Source organism: Pogona vitticeps, chromosome 10, assembly GCF_051106095.1.
Source record: "Pogona vitticeps strain Pit_001003342236 chromosome 10, PviZW2.1, whole genome shotgun sequence".
NCBI classification, from domain to species: domain Eukaryota; kingdom Metazoa; phylum Chordata; class Lepidosauria; order Squamata; family Agamidae; genus Pogona; species Pogona vitticeps.
Window position 1 is genome coordinate 26,143,561 of NC_135792.1, and position 7,191 is coordinate 26,150,751.

At 48.2% G+C, this 7,191-nt stretch overlaps 1 long non-coding RNA gene across 1 annotated transcript; it reads left to right on the forward strand.

Annotated features, from left to right (window-relative positions):
• The first annotated feature begins 1,341 nt into the window (after positions 1-1,341).
• LOC140702183 (uncharacterized) lies at positions 1,342-6,243 on the forward strand. The gene is made up of 3 exons (XR_012081256.2): positions 1,342-1,464; positions 5,505-5,622; positions 6,111-6,243. It is a non-coding gene; the product is annotated as an uncharacterized LOC140702183 (long non-coding RNA).
• The last annotated feature ends 948 nt before the right edge of the window (positions 6,244-7,191 follow it).

The following is a 7,191-nucleotide window of genomic DNA, read 5'->3' on the forward strand; positions in this document are numbered from 1 at the left end:
TAGCAAAGGGCAGCCTGAATGTTGAGGACATCAATGGCAGCAGTCAAGATGGTCTACAGGATCCCCTCTTGTGCTCGCTACCGTCCATATGCAAGGGAAAATCCCAGAAGGTGACTCCCTTTTTTCATCAGTTAACCATTTCTCACCCGAACACAAAGCAAATTATAGACAATAGGGATTGCATGTACACAAAGACTCAGGCTTTGCAGCTTCACTCTGGTTTCTTTTTAAATAAACATCTTTTTCCAATTCTACAATTCTCTACCACGATAAACAAGATAGACAGGGAGTCTGTTGCTTAGCTTGAACATCATTTCAAGAGCTTCTTCTGTAGTGCTTCTGGAGTTGAAAGATCACCCAGCAGGATGCGATCCTTGCCCAAGAGACACCCAAATGTCTTCTCCTTGCTCGTCTTCTTGCGGAATGCTCCTTCCGAGGCCTCTAGGAGTTATTCTTCTCCATGGATCTGCAAGCGATCAGCTCAGTGCAATCCATGGAGTACAATGGAGGCTGCCAGATCCAAATTTTGGTTCTGAATCCATGATCAAGCCCCATCAGGCCTGCAGTGTGTGCTGTGCTGAGTACATAAAGGTGGCTTGAAAATAATGAACCGTTGCCAAAAGTCTTCAAATTTGGAATGAGCTGTTCTGTTGAATAAAGGAACACATTTTTATTTTTTTAAATCTGGAAGGAAGATTTAAATGTTACTCTTTTGTTGACTGGGTTGTCTCACCATAGGTTTTTCCAAGATATTTAGAAGTGGTTTCTATTGCCTGTGCTTAAATGGTACCAACAAAAGATGTCCATGAAAGCTGCCGAATAGCTCAGTGATTTAGAGATTTGGCTGCAGAGTCAGACGTTGGGAGTTCGATTCCCCACAATGCCTGCTTGACCGGGGCTGGTCTTGATGATCTATAGGGTCCCTTCCAGCTCTGCCGTTCTGAGATGATGGTGATCACTGTGAATCTTATTGACTCCTCTGACAAGACTCGGTGCTCTAATTAAGAGACGGTGTCATTTCTCAATTCTGCTGGAGTGGCAGAGGCTTCTAATGAATTAAAATCCAGGTAACTAGGAAGTTGTCAGAGAACAGAGCATTAATGCCATTTTTCAGGAGTTGTGAATTTTAACAAACCTCCTGTCCAAAGCTGATTTCCACCAGGGGTTGCTTTCCTGCCTGCCACCATGAAAATATAAAATAAACAGAGAGATGTTGAGAGTGGCAAGAGAATAGGAAGAAAGCAGTCGAAAAGGAGAGTGGCTGAAGGGCATAGCTGTGGCAAAGAGACTCCACACGCCGAACCAACAAATCTGTGCTAAGTAAACACCCAGAGAAACCCTGAGAAAACAATGCATTTTCCCTGCAATTAATCACTGCACGGATCCCTTCCAGACTGGGCTGTAGGAACCCAATCATGGGAATCCACCAGCCCATAATAACCACTTAATTACCTGTGACTGGAGGTGAGTCATTGGGAAGAAAGGGGGTGGTAAATGGGGGGCCCCTTTTATGACCCACTGGCGGGATGAGGTGTGTTGACTTTGCCAGTGGATTCCAGAGAGCGCCGCCCCTCGTAATAGCGGACGGGTGTGGAGAGCACGAACAGGCATTAAAAACAGGATCGAGCAGAAGTAAACGACACCGCAAAGTGTGCTGTGTGAACCCAGCAGCCTTGGCACAGGTGCTGCCGTGTCTCAGGGCTACCCCGGTGCCCAGCGGTGGCACCTTTGCCTGCATCATGTTGCGTGGAAACACCCTGTTCGGATGAAATCCCTTGCCAAGCCCTGAGAACAGAATTTGCATCCAAGGGTTCTCTTCTCGTCCCCCCTCGGGGCAACTCCCCGTCACAACCAGCCTTCCCTTCCTCCAGGACCTCCTCCTTGCTTCAGAACAAGTTTGACAAGGAGCCTCCAGTCAGCAGCACCTGCTTATCTCTCAGCCAGTGTGCAAAAAAATAATAGTGGCTCGAGTGGATCGTACGTCCGTGACTCACGAGAGGGTAAGCGTGCACTGCAGCCAGAGGAGGACTTCTCATGGAGCCCAGGAGGCTGGAAAGCAGGGAACCGGGGAGCCATTTACCCCTCACTTGTTACTCCTCACCCACCAGAGGATGACAGGCAGGCTTAGGCAAGCTATGGGTCATCTGAGCCTAAAGAGGGGCTGAATGAAGCAGGCCTTAGAAAGCTGGAGATCAGTGTCTGGACCCAACTCAGATAATACTTTTTTGTTTGTTTGTTTCCAAAGGGAGGTCGTAGACTCCTAGAATCATGGAGTTGGAAAGGGCCTAGAAGGCGATGGAGTCCAACCCCCTGCTCAAGGCAGGAATACCGATCAAAGCTGGCAGAGGGTGGTCCAGTTTTCTCTTGACTACCTCCAGTGTTGGAGCGCTCACCGCCGTCCGAGGTCATGGGTCCCATTGTTGTACTGCTCTGACAGTTAAGAAGTTTTTCCTGAGACTCAGCCTAAATCTGGCTTCCAGTCGCTTGAGCCCATTGTTGCATGTCCTGCACTCTGGGATGATCAAGAACAGATCCTGCCCCTTCCTCTGTAGGACTGCCTTTCAAGTCTTTGAAAAGTGCCCTCTTCTCTCCCCTCCATCTTCTTTCCTCAAGGCTAAACCTGCCCAGTTCTTTCCGTCTTTCCTCCTCCTAGGGCTTGGTTTCCAGCCCCCCACCCACCCACCCCCCGATCCTCCTGGTTGCCCTTCTCTGAACATGATCCAGTTTGTTGGCATCCTTCTTAAAGTGTGGTGTCCAGAACTGTCACTTTTCTGTTCTAATCCTCTCAGATCTTTCACCATTTAATGATGACGATGATGGGCCATCAAGTCAATTCTGATATGGTGACTCTCTTCAGATTTTCTAGGTCGAGAATATTCAAAAGTGGTTTTTTTCCCCCATTCCCTTCTTCTGGAGCAAACCTGGGACTGTGTGCAGCTTGCCCAAGGCCACCCAGGCTGGCTCTTCTCCCAGGAGGCCCAGTCGTGGGGGAATTGAACCCCCAACCTGTGGCTCACTCTCCAGCCAGCTTTTCACAATTTGGATCCCTACAAAATATGCACGCTTGTGCAGGACTTAACTAACCCTGTTTGCTTTCAACTCAATGCCTCATTTGACCACCCCTATTTGCACAGTACTGTTGTGCTGGCTGCAGATGATGGGGGGGGGGAATGTATTCCAGTGCCTCTGAAGGGTGCCAGGGCAGGAAAGGCTGCTGTGTCCCAGGGAAAGAGAGAAAGAAATCAGCTGTAAAGAGAAGGTGATGGAGGAACTGAGGTGGTTATCCCTCTTGGCAGATCTACCAGATTGTCTGCTCGGATGGTCCAGATGCCTTGTTAACCTCGGGCCTTGTAAGCGTTTTGGCTTCCCCTGTTCCCTCAGTCATGTGATTACAAGGTTGAGCTGGAGTTACAAGGGGATGCTACTTGCTGCCAAGCGGTGTCTCTGCTCAGAAAACCCCTGTGAGCCCCATAAACTTATTCCACGGAGCAGCATAATCTTCAGGAGTTTGGGCTTCCATGAAGCAAAAATGGAACAACGACGCTGTGTCCCCCGAGGGCTCCTTTTAAGAACATTCACAGATGCGTCCTGCAGTTGATCTTCACAGACATTCAGACCCGGTCACACCCTCCCCACAACCTGGGGCCTTCCAGATGTGTGGGATTACAATTTCTGTGTTGCTGTCCTGGTGGAGGATGATGGCAACAGCAGTTTCTACAGTCTCCCGTTTGATACAAAAGCGGCATTATCATCAACGCTTACACTTTCCAGGTCAAAGCCCACGTGGTGGGGCTTGGCACCTGGGGGTGTCTGGGGAGTGAAGTGACTTTTTATTTAAAAAAATGGCGATGGAAACACAACTCCTCAGACCAGTTCAGGACCAGCTTTCGATGGATGAGTTTTCTGGGTGAGCGTTCATTCCTTTAAATACATCAATGGCACCTTGGCTCGTTTCCTCCAGCTTTCCGTCTCCTGGCCATAGATCGCTGCAGTCACCCCTGCAACAAACGCACCTGGCAGCAGGGGAGAAATGCGGCCACATCACGCCTCGGCGGGACCTGCTGAAGATGAGCCGGGCAGAGAGAGGGCTCTGCGTGGAAATGACGGTCAATTTCACTGGCAAATAGTCAATTTCACGTAGGGAACAGCAGCCCGCAAGCATGCTATAGAGAGGAAAGGAGGTGACTTTAAAACTCCTGTGAGCCTGCACATCCCTAGGAGTTGCCTTTGGGCAGCCATGGCGGTGCCTGCTCTCTGTGCATGCTCAGAGGAAACTTGTGCTCAGTTTATCATTGCATCTCCTTGCCTGCCTGCTTCTTTCAGAGAAGGAGCAAATCTCAGGAGTTTGCTTTGTGCTTTCTCCACCACCAAACAAAACAAAACAAAGCAAAACATTTGCGTTTGGCCACCTCTGCTTTGGTCTTGGGCTGTAGCTCCTCCCACTGTCAATATGCCGACCCTGCAAGATCCCTGGGAAAATGTAGCCCTCGACAAGGAAACAAAGGTTCACACTTTTGTTTTCTAAGCTTTTTGTGCATGGTTAAAGCTGGAATTTGCACAAAAGCAAGGCCCAGGTGGAAAGGAACATCCCGCTTACTACAGAGGAAAAAAACTGTCTTGGGTTGTTCCACTGACTTTATCTGTGCAGGGTGGAGTGGAGGAATAATAAGCAAAAATAATAAGCAGAGCTTGGAAATTTTTTTTACTACAAGTCCCAGAATCCCCAGCCAAAATAGCATTTCCAAGACCTGGTGATAGGCCATGTTGCTGGCAGTCCTTCTAATCTAGCACCAATGGAAATGAGGAGCTTCTGTTCTCTATGCAGAAAGGCTCTGGAGAAAGCATAAGAATTGCCTGCTGTTTAATGCAGATTGATTTGGCTGGGTGCTTTTAGTGTTTACTCTGATGGTTTCATCATAATTATGGCTGTGTGATTCAGAAATGCTAGCAGTCAGCTGTTTATTGGATGGTTCCTATCGCTGTTGGCTTTTTTATGCCATAAATTGCTTTGGTGTGTTTCAGAGATATTGCCCATAAAATGTTTGTTATAATTTTTATATATATATATAACCCTCTCACGCTGTTCTCCAGATTTAGCTGCTCACCCTATTTTGGACTTTGATGAATATTACTAACGCTCAGTCAGGGAGAGGGTAGAGTTTCACAGAGGGAGAAGCAGAATTTCCCTTTCTATTTCCTCCTATAAAACCCTGCCTTTTTCCTCTATTACAATCAGAATTTTTCTTACTGGCTGGATAGCTCAGTGTGTTGGGTACCTAGTGGTAGAGCCAGAGGTCATGAGTTCGATTCCCCACTGGGAGAAGAACCAGCCTGGGTGGCCTTGGGCTAGCTGCAGAGTCCCAGGGCTCCCCACAGAAGAAGGGAAACGAGAAACCACTTTTGACAAATCCATCCTTAGAAAACCCTGCAAAGGGATGCCATACTTTGGAGTCAACCTGATGGTAATTAATTAATTAATTAATTAATTAGAACTTCCCTTGCAGGACATCCTTCCCCAACCGAGCATAGTTAGTCCAAGGATTTAAGGCAGTGCAATGTGGTGCTGGAGGAGAGCTTTCTGGAGACCCTGGCCTGCCAGAAAGACGACCCTTCTACCGACACGTAAGTACAGCCCGGGGCGGGTGGGATGCTGAATCTCCCAGGCGTTGGTGGTGCTGTCAGGTCCAGACAAAAGCAAAGCCTTTGGCCTTAAAGAGGACACCATCTCATCGGGGGTGCAAGTCCTGGAAAAGTTGGCAGTGAAAGAGGTGAGGTGAGGTAGCTGCAACCCAACCATCATTCCCCCCCCACCCCACCCCCCGGTGGCAAGCTGTCGGAGCCGGTTGCTCTGGATTTCAACTCCAGCTTTTGGCACAGAGTCAGAAAAAGGGAGTGTTTGCACAACAGTCCCACCACTAGAGACACACACAACGTGACTGAAGAGTACTATAGCTGCTCAAGGAATGATAAACCCTCTCGGAGCCGTGCATAGGAAAGCATGGAATCCTGCTTAGGAAAGTATACACAGGCTGTGCATCTATTCCTCTGGATTTAAACCTCTCTCTCTCTCTCTCTCTCTCTCTCTCTCTCTGTTTCTCTTTCTGCCACAGGGCCAAGGGAGACACAGCAAGAAATGTTCATGGCTCACACTTCTGTCAGGTTCATATTTTCCTCTCCTGCGGTAACACAGTCTTTGGGAATGTAAGAGCAGTGAATCCCAGGAGGTTTAAATCCGCTTTTCCTCCTGCTGTTTGGCTACAAACGTTTCCTGTCTCTCAACGCAGGCCGCTCTTTAACCCTCGAAGAAAGGGAGAGGTACCGATCCAGTTCGATGGCCCTCACCACCCTTTTCCCAAATAAAGGGTCTGGACTGGCAGGACCGATACACAAACGTCTAGAGGGGAGACCGTTTCCAGCATGGGGTTAAAACATGTTTTGGCCAAGGAGCTGCGAGAGGTGCCGTTTTCATGAACAAGGAAGAAGGTCCTTTTGCGCTTAACTCTTGAACATCAAAGGGCAATCAAAACGAAATCTGTTGCATTTTGAATGTTTAGTGGGTTACTTTGTAAATGTCGCAGCCAATAACAAACATGGGTTGGAAAGTTGCTTTTTTAAAAAAAAAAAAAATACACACACAGAGAAAGATTTTTCCCTTGGCAAACACTGATCGATATGGGCCCTAAAACCCAGGGATGGAGAGATTCCTCCCCCCCACCTGTGCTTTTTAAATGAGGTTTCTGAGGGGACAACCCAGAACTCCTTTTTATTCTACCAGGGTGTTTCGTTGAAGTTTAATCCAGGCAAGGCAAGCTAATGGCAGCCACCAGGCCATTTGGTCGGAAAGGAGGAGATGCTAGGTTATGGGGTGAAACCCTTGCTGAAAAATCAGGTTTGCAGTTTGTGATCACTATAGGACCCAGGACATCCTTAATGTGCATCGAGGATTGCTCCCAGTACTCGGTACAAGGTCTGGCTTCTGTGCCAGTTCTGCTCTCTGCCAAAGACGCCTGTGGTCAGTTTTCGTTTAGTGGCTTGACTACTGCAAAGTCCTCTCTTTGGGGGCTGCCTTTGGAAAGAATTCAGAAACATCGAAGGGTGCAAAACGGTGCCAGCGCATGTCAGAAGGACCTGGACAACAGCGTCTGTTATCTTGATCTGACTTTCAGAAAAGGAGTAGTCACAGATGTAGGA